General features: G+C 42.9%; 1 long non-coding RNA gene across 1 annotated transcript in view; it reads left to right on the top strand.

Annotated features, from left to right (window-relative positions):
• Positions 1-7,576, top strand: part of LOC108794030 — a 122,210-nt gene extending 114,634 nt beyond the window's left edge. Inside the window, exon 4 of the long non-coding RNA XR_001941686.1 lies at positions 7,521-7,576. This is a non-coding gene — a long non-coding RNA (uncharacterized LOC108794030). The remainder of the gene's footprint in view (positions 1-7,520) is intronic.
• Positions 7,577-7,853: the final 277 nt, after the last annotated feature.

Raw genomic sequence — 7,853 nt, 5'->3', positions numbered from 1 at the left:
AAGACTACATGAAGCTGGCATCATATTGTGCACAGGTAGATGGCATTATACCATAATCATACAGCTATATATAATGAGCTCAGTGCTAACTTTACTGTGTTTCTAGAGCCTGTTTTTTTGCTGTCTAGGTGGCCATGCTAATTAATTTGAGCTTATGCACACCTCTTCCATGCTTGCAAAACTAATTTCTGGCCATACCACATGGCTCAACAAAGGCTGTGTGATTCTGATGCAGCTATGGTATTAAACTTTCACTCCACATGTTTCCAAAGATTTACTTAAAACCTTAGTCACACTGAAGTATTTTAAAACAATGTATAATCTACATTACTATACTTCCATAAAAAAACACCATTCTAAATGAGCCATTCAAGGGATGGGTGCACTTTCCTAGTATACACATAAATTCCAACTATATGCGCATTGTTAGGTACATGCTTTGTCATTATCAAGTCCTTCCCTGTTGAACCTTGCTGCAATAAAGAAATTCAATAAATGAGTACGTGAGTAAATCATTTGTATGAAACAAATACAAAGTGATAAAATTGTATGTCTCTTCATTGTGAACACAATCAATATTATATATCGTCATCTCAGTTTCTAGAGTGATGTAACCATGGAATGTTTGCTGTCAGTATGGAGTTAAACTTTATGCTCCCACGCAATAATGAGCCAGATCCACCATTAAAACCCTTAACCACTTGAAGACTGGGGTGTAAACCCCCTTCCTGTCCCGGCCATTTTTCAGTATTCAGCGCTGCGGTACTTTGACTGATGTTTATTCAGTCATGCAACGCTGTACTGAAATGAATTATATATCATTTTTTGGGAACAGAGAGCTTTCTTTTGGTGGTATTTAATCACCACTGGGGTTTTTGTTATTTACTATATAAAGAAAAAATATATATGCTTATCCCGGAGTTCAGCTTTAAAGATCTTTTTTACTTATTTTGCACAAGTAGGTTAAAGACTGTGAATAAATCACTAGGATTTCCTGTGACAAGCCATTTCCAACCCTTGTTGACTTTCCATCCTCTTTAGTGTCACTCTGATTATATTTTGTGATTGTTCATATTGTTTACGCTATCCAGTAATCTAATGGCCATGAAAAATTGTCTCTGTGTAACTGTTTTAGCTTTGTTGCTGGTGGTTGTGATAATATCTCCGTGGTATTTTCAATATGATGAATTCAACTGAAAATTTGTTTTGAAGATGCTGATTGTATTTCTACACATGGCACTTAGGGTCAAAATAGTTTTTCCTGTTATGTATTGCTAATCACATTGCACAGATTTATTGATTAGTCATTGACCAGAGATGTCTTTTCTAACCTGTTTTTGTGAATTCTTTTGGTTTTATTGTCAAGGAATGAAGGTTGTCGGAACCAGTCCCGTTCTCCATATCATTGGTTATATGCATTTGTCTTTATAGTATTTTGAAATATAGACTTGTGTCCTAAGACCATGATATCCACTATCTGGCCACTTAATTAGGTGTACCTGTTCAACTGCTAGATACCGCAAATATCTAATCAGCCAATCACATGGCAGCAACTCAATGCATATAGGCAATTAGACAAGACGATCTGCTGAAGTTCAAACTGAGCATCAGAATGGGGAAGAAAGATGATTAAAGTGACTTTGAACGTGGCGTTGTTGTTGGTGCCAGACGGGCTGGTCTGAATATTTCAGAAACTGCTGATCTACTGGGATTTTCATGCACAACCATCTCTAGGGTTTACAGAGAATGATAAAGGTAACCAAAATAACCAATCATTACAACTGAGGTATGCCGAAGAACATCTTTGAACGCACAACACGTTGAACCTTAAAGCAAAAGGGCTACAGCAACAGAAGACCACACCGGGTGCCACGCCTGTCATCGAAGAACAGGAAAATGAGGATACAATTCACAAGGGCTCACCAAAATTGGGCAGTAGAAGATTGGAAAAACCTTGCCTGGTCTGATGAGCAATGTTTACAACAACATAACATGAAAGCATGGATCCATACTGCCTTGTATCAGTGGTTCAGGCTGGTGGTGGTCATGGTGTGTGGGATATTTTCTCTGTTTTTAACCCTAGTAGATAGACAGTGTATTGGTATTTTGTTTTTTTGCAGGCCGGCTGGTGAGTGCGCTGGGAAATGTTTGCTTTTGTACTGTGTAAAGCCCTTACATGTGCACCTTGCTTGAAAGCTAGTTATGAATTGATGACTGCTTTTCCCATTTGTTTCACTTGTGGGGTATTTTTTGGCACAGTTTGGGCACCTTAGTACCAATTGAACATCATTTATATGCCACAGCCTGCTTGAGTATTCTGGCTGACCATGTCCATCCCTTTATGGCCACAGTGTACTCATCTTCTGATGGCTACTTCCAGCTGGATAACCGGCATGTCACAAAGCTAAAATCATCTCAAACTTTTTTCTTGAACATGACAATTAGTTTGCTGTATTTAGATGGCCTCCACAGCCACCAGATCTCATCCTTTGGGATGTGGTGGAATGGGAGATTCACATCATGGATGTGCAGCTGACAAATCTGCAGCAACTTCGGGATTCTATCATGTCAATATGGACCAAACCCCCTAAGGAATGTTTCCAGCACCTTGTTATATCTATGCCATGAAAAATTAAGGCAGTTCTGAAGACAAAAGGGGGTCCAACCCGGTACTAGCAAGGTGTACCTAATAAAGTGGCTAGTGAGTGCGTGTAATATGTCACTAGTAGAATAGCGTGAATAATGTACATTTCTGGAGATCATCTGTCAGTTTAACCTAAGATGCTTTGCTATGCTGGGCAGCAATTTGAGAAAAATCAGCAGTCAGCGCTAACCTTTCTCCCCCTCCACACCAGACATGGAATGTCTCTCTGCGTCCTTACATCCAATGCATGTCAATGGACCTGCATTAGATGTGATGAAATAAGTCCAGGGGAGAAGACTCTGACGTGACTAGTCTAGCAGCCCTGCTGGACTGAGGATCAGGTGAATATATCTGCTTTATTTAAGGCCCCTAAACAAAACAAGCACTTAACCCTTGACTTCTTACTGTCGCCTCCTTTACGTTACATAGGGGGGAAGCTAGGCAGCATTTTTCGGCAAATAAGAAGCACTTAAAAATTTAAGCAGCAATTTTTTTATATTTTGTGAATGGGAACATGTGAGAAATATAAAGTATATGTACTCCCAATTTGGCTGCAAAAGGGGAATTTATTTTATAGGGTTTTGATGTTGGGTTTGTCTCATTATTGTGTGTACGTGTATATGTGATGGTATGTGTGCGTCCTCCTCTGCTGGTGGGCCTGTTTCTGAACTGAACAGCAGGTGTGTACAGCAGGAAGCTGGGAGAGGCTGCTCTGGTATTCTACACATTCCGTAGCCAGCAATTGTTATTATTCACATTGTGAAGGGATGGGGCAAGGGGAATGAAAGGGCTCATTTATTACGAGGCTCAGGAGACATCACTACACATTTTTTATTGTTTCAAAGTATATGCTGCATGTGTTTATTTTTAGATCATTATATATAGAACCAGCATGGCACACCATAGTTACATTGTTAACCATATGTAAATATGCATTTTTGCTACAGGGAAAAAGGATGGTCAGTGTCCTCCTTATTATGGGTCTGATGTCTAAAGACTGTGGTAAAGGTCTTGTTGCAAATAGCAACCAATCAGCTTTCCCCTGTCATGCTTCCAGTCTGGGTTTGAAAATAATGTGTAATGGTTGCTATAGGAAACCAATCTCTTTTGCAATCTTTGTTACTATATGCTGTTTAAGCGTAAACCCAAAATCCATTTCTCATCATGTCTCAGTTTTTTAAGCCAATTATTTTGTGTGAATATCCTGCCAGTACCAGCATTTTCTGCTTCCGGCAGAGAGGGAGGATGCAGCCCAATGACCAACTTAAGGAGTGTGCGCATGGGAGGCTAACAATGCTGCCAATTTCAAGACAGTGGCTTAGCGTTGTCAGCCTGATGTGCGCACTCCTTAAGTTGGTCATTGGGATGCCTGGCAGCATGACAATGCTGCCAATTGCAAGACACTGGCTTAGGCCTCATTAACACAGCTAAATGTTGGCCCATACAGATCCGTGCGGCATGCACGGCCTTATCGGGCTGCTCCCAGGAAGGACGGGTGCTGCGTGTGATTTGTATGCAGCAGCCTGTTCTTCTCTTTGGGAGTACGCCGCCGTACACTCACCGGAACTGCACATCGGTGCGGTTGTCTGTGCTCAGACGCAGACAGGATCCACCCTGTCTGTGTACGAGTACAGACACGTGCACCTGCACGGATATGCAGTTCGGGTGAGCACACGGCCATATACTCCCATTGAGAAGAACAGACTGCTGCGTACAAATCACATGCAGCACCTGTCCTTACCGGGAGCGGACCAATACGGCCGTGCATGCCACACGGATCTGTACGGGCCGACTGCTGTGTGAATGAGGCCTTAGCATTGTCAGCCTGCCGTGCGCACTCGGGCTGCCTCCCATTGGCAGTGGGCTGGTCATCGGGCTGCCTCCCATTGGCAGTGGGCTGTTTCCAGCACACATAAGGCTGACAATGCTGCTCCTAATTTCAAGCAGGTGGTTCAATGTTGCCTGCAAGATATAGTAACAAAGATTGCAGGTGATACTTGTCGATGTTCAGCCAGTGTGGCCTGCAGTCTCCTTGGGTATGGCATCATCAATGTAATCCATCAATCAGAAGTAGGAGTAGGTGGTGTATTTCTATCAAGAAGAATGTTGAGACTGCAGAAGTCATGAAAAGTTTTCAGTTGAATTTGGGGAAACCACTTGAAACATTCGTTGTGTTGACCTATTACAATTGTTTTTATTTGATTTGTTCATTGCAAACCTTCACAAAGAAAGCAAGACTCCCAATCTGCATCTGCCAGCAGGGGACAGGCTTTTCTACTCGGTATTTTTGAACTGAGAAAGCTGGTTGGATGACCAGTGAAATGTCTTCAAGAAAAATACAGCAAGTCCAGTTGCCTTGACTTATTTTTCCCGATATACTTAGACTGTGGCTACTATAGAATGAAGCCAAACTGTAAGACAATGAACACCTTTTGTTTTGATGCATCTGGAATGTATTTCGCTGATTTAAATTGAGCTCAAGGCCTCATTCACATGGGGTTTATTTCTTCATACAGCGGGAAGGGCTGTGTGAAGAAGGGTGTGGGCAGCTCGTGCAATGCTATGAAGACACAGGAGCTGTACACCCTCACTCGCTGCTTCCCGCAGCTCTGAGTTTTGACAGCTGCACACAGACGGTGTACAGCTTCGGACGCAGACATGATGGATCCAGATCTGTACACCTTCTGTGTGCGGCTATCAAAACTTGGAGCTGTGGGAAACAGCGTGTGAGAGCGCACAGCTTTTGCGTCCCGCAGCTCCAGGCGTGTCAACGACCACCCCTTCCTGTATGGTGTAACGGCCTGTGTGAATGAGGCCTTGAAGTTCAAAGCTCTATGCAAATGGTCATTATAATAACTGTTAGATATTAAGGGCGGACCAAGCAAAATAAGTGTACTGAGCAAATACTGTCAGATTCAAACCCTGTTATGTATCCTTCACTATTTTACACTCCGCTGTGTTAATTTGGGCCTTTGGCTTTTTATTAGACCGACCTGGAGTGATCTCTGCAAGATCAATCAGGACCACACAGCTCCTCTATTTGTATGAAGTGATGAAGTAGTCTGCCGCAGGGAGGTCATGGGAATTTCTGGCGTTCCTTGCACAAAGATTCTCTATTTCTGCTCCAGAACTGTGCGGCTTCAATTTCTCTGCAATCATCTCTAATTATGACAGCTGTTTTGTTTTCTGCTGTGTAATTTGACATGAATAAAATGACAGGTTTAGGAATCGAGAGGCTGCGGTGCAATGATATTATATGTTTTGACAGCAAGGATGGGTGACCGCTGCAAATTCAGCCAGTCCTGCATGTACAAATGTAGCCTCAGTGTTTGACTGGTGACCAAAGATGTTAGGATGAAGGTGAGGTCACTGGGGGACAAAATAAACGCAGGCTGCATGTAAATATTTTAAGGAAGGGGTTACAAATTAAGTTTGCCATGGACCCTACAAGGAAAGAGGCTTGTTAGTAACTGAGCCTTAGGTAATATAAAGTATTTCAAAGCTCCCTGGCATCTTGCTGCTACTGACTTGTGGGGGACAACTGGTGGGTGGAGCTAATCATTTAAGTAGAGAAGCCCCTAGTGACCAAAAGCTTCCAGGATCAGAGCAGTGCACAGAGAGGGGTGTCAGATTAGTAAATGGAATAGGCACCTAGTTGTTTTATGATTTAGGCCGGATTTTAAGGTTAAATACTGTCAAAAACAGATAAAAGCAGCTAAAGTTCTAAGTATATCTGAGTCTTTTCTGAAAAAATGGAGCTTAGTACTCCTTACCTTTCATCCCTTGAGCATCTGCATTAGTCTTCGAGGCTGCCAATCACAATTAAGCTGGCCATACACTTTACAACCATTGCAAGACTTCATCTTGCGATGGTTGTAAGGTAATTAAAAGCTTGTACGATCTGCCCATCTTGGACCCGCTGAGGGGAGGGCTTCCGATGACTGCAATGCTGAGCGGGCAGTGTGCGCTTGCGCACACCGGCCCGTGCAGCATTTGTCTTACGAGTACGCCACAAACCCTCCGAAAACCTTATGATTTTCGGCTGGTTTTCCAACATGCTCGTAAGACAAAAGACGGGCAACCGCACAGTAGAAACGGGTGCACGCCTTCCATACACCTGCTGATTATTGTACGATCGCGGGATTTCCCGCGATTATAGTACGATAATCGGCAGGTGTATGGCCACCTTTACAGATCAAAAGGAAGGTGTGGGAGGGGTGGGGCCAAACTAGACGTTTACAAGAAAACATTGAGAACTGCATAAAACTTCAGCTGCTTATATATCTTTGGATTTACTGATAGTTTACCATGCATTTTTCACTAAAGAAGAACTTCGGGGGGAAAATTCCCCAGCCCCGCTGCAAGCGTTAAATGCTCATTTGTGTCTAAGTTGAAAAAAAAAAAGTTTACTCATCCAAACCTTGGATCCAACCAGCTGTGACAGCGTTCCCTCCAGCCTGTCTCTTCCTCTGCTGCAGCGATGTATGTCCCTAGACGTCTTCACGTCCTATACAGGTGTAGAACATGATGACTCGAGGATTCTTAGACTGCCGCAGCGGAGGGGAAGCAAGGCGGAAGGGAATCGGCCTAAGGGCAAGCCAGAGCTGAGGATCAGGTGAGTATAACTTTATTTTTGGAACCTGGACACAAATTAGCAGTTAACCATTGCAGTACAGGTGTAGCCCCACTTTGTGTTTTTTCATCATGATCAGGGCTCATGCACACAGGCGCAAATACAAGCGTATGTGCACGCAGCATAAAATACGTCTACATTTGCAGCTCCCCGGAGCCCCAGCTGCTGTGATTTCTGTCCTTAGGAATGTATGTCTGACGCATAGTCTGCGCATACTGAGTTGATTATTTTTTTTCTCTACAGTGATATCAGCTTCAGCATGGACGTAGTCAGACAAAGGAGTGGATCAAAAAAATCCCTTTGAAGTGAGTTGGCTTATTTCTAACCTCCTTTACCAGTACACGTGCACATTATTATTTATTAAATACTGCTTTCTGTTGCTTTTGGTTGATCTGACATTGCTATGCACGTTGTATTTTTTTATCTTGTCATTTGAAAGAAAAGAGATGCCCTGAAGTTTCAATTTAGCATTTTTGTCTAAAACTTCCTGATCGCTCTGAAGTGATGACGCAACTGTGACGGTTGGAGAATCCTGTGCAGCCATTTGTGTGCTCAGCACGCTAGAACACACTGTTT

This window comes from Nanorana parkeri, unplaced genomic scaffold (assembly GCF_000935625.1).
Source record: "Nanorana parkeri isolate BGI_ZX_2015 unplaced genomic scaffold, ASM93562v1 scaffold804, whole genome shotgun sequence".
Lineage (NCBI taxonomy): Eukaryota > Metazoa > Chordata > Amphibia > Anura > Dicroglossidae > Nanorana > Nanorana parkeri.
This window is presented reverse-complemented; position numbering and strand designations above follow the sequence as displayed.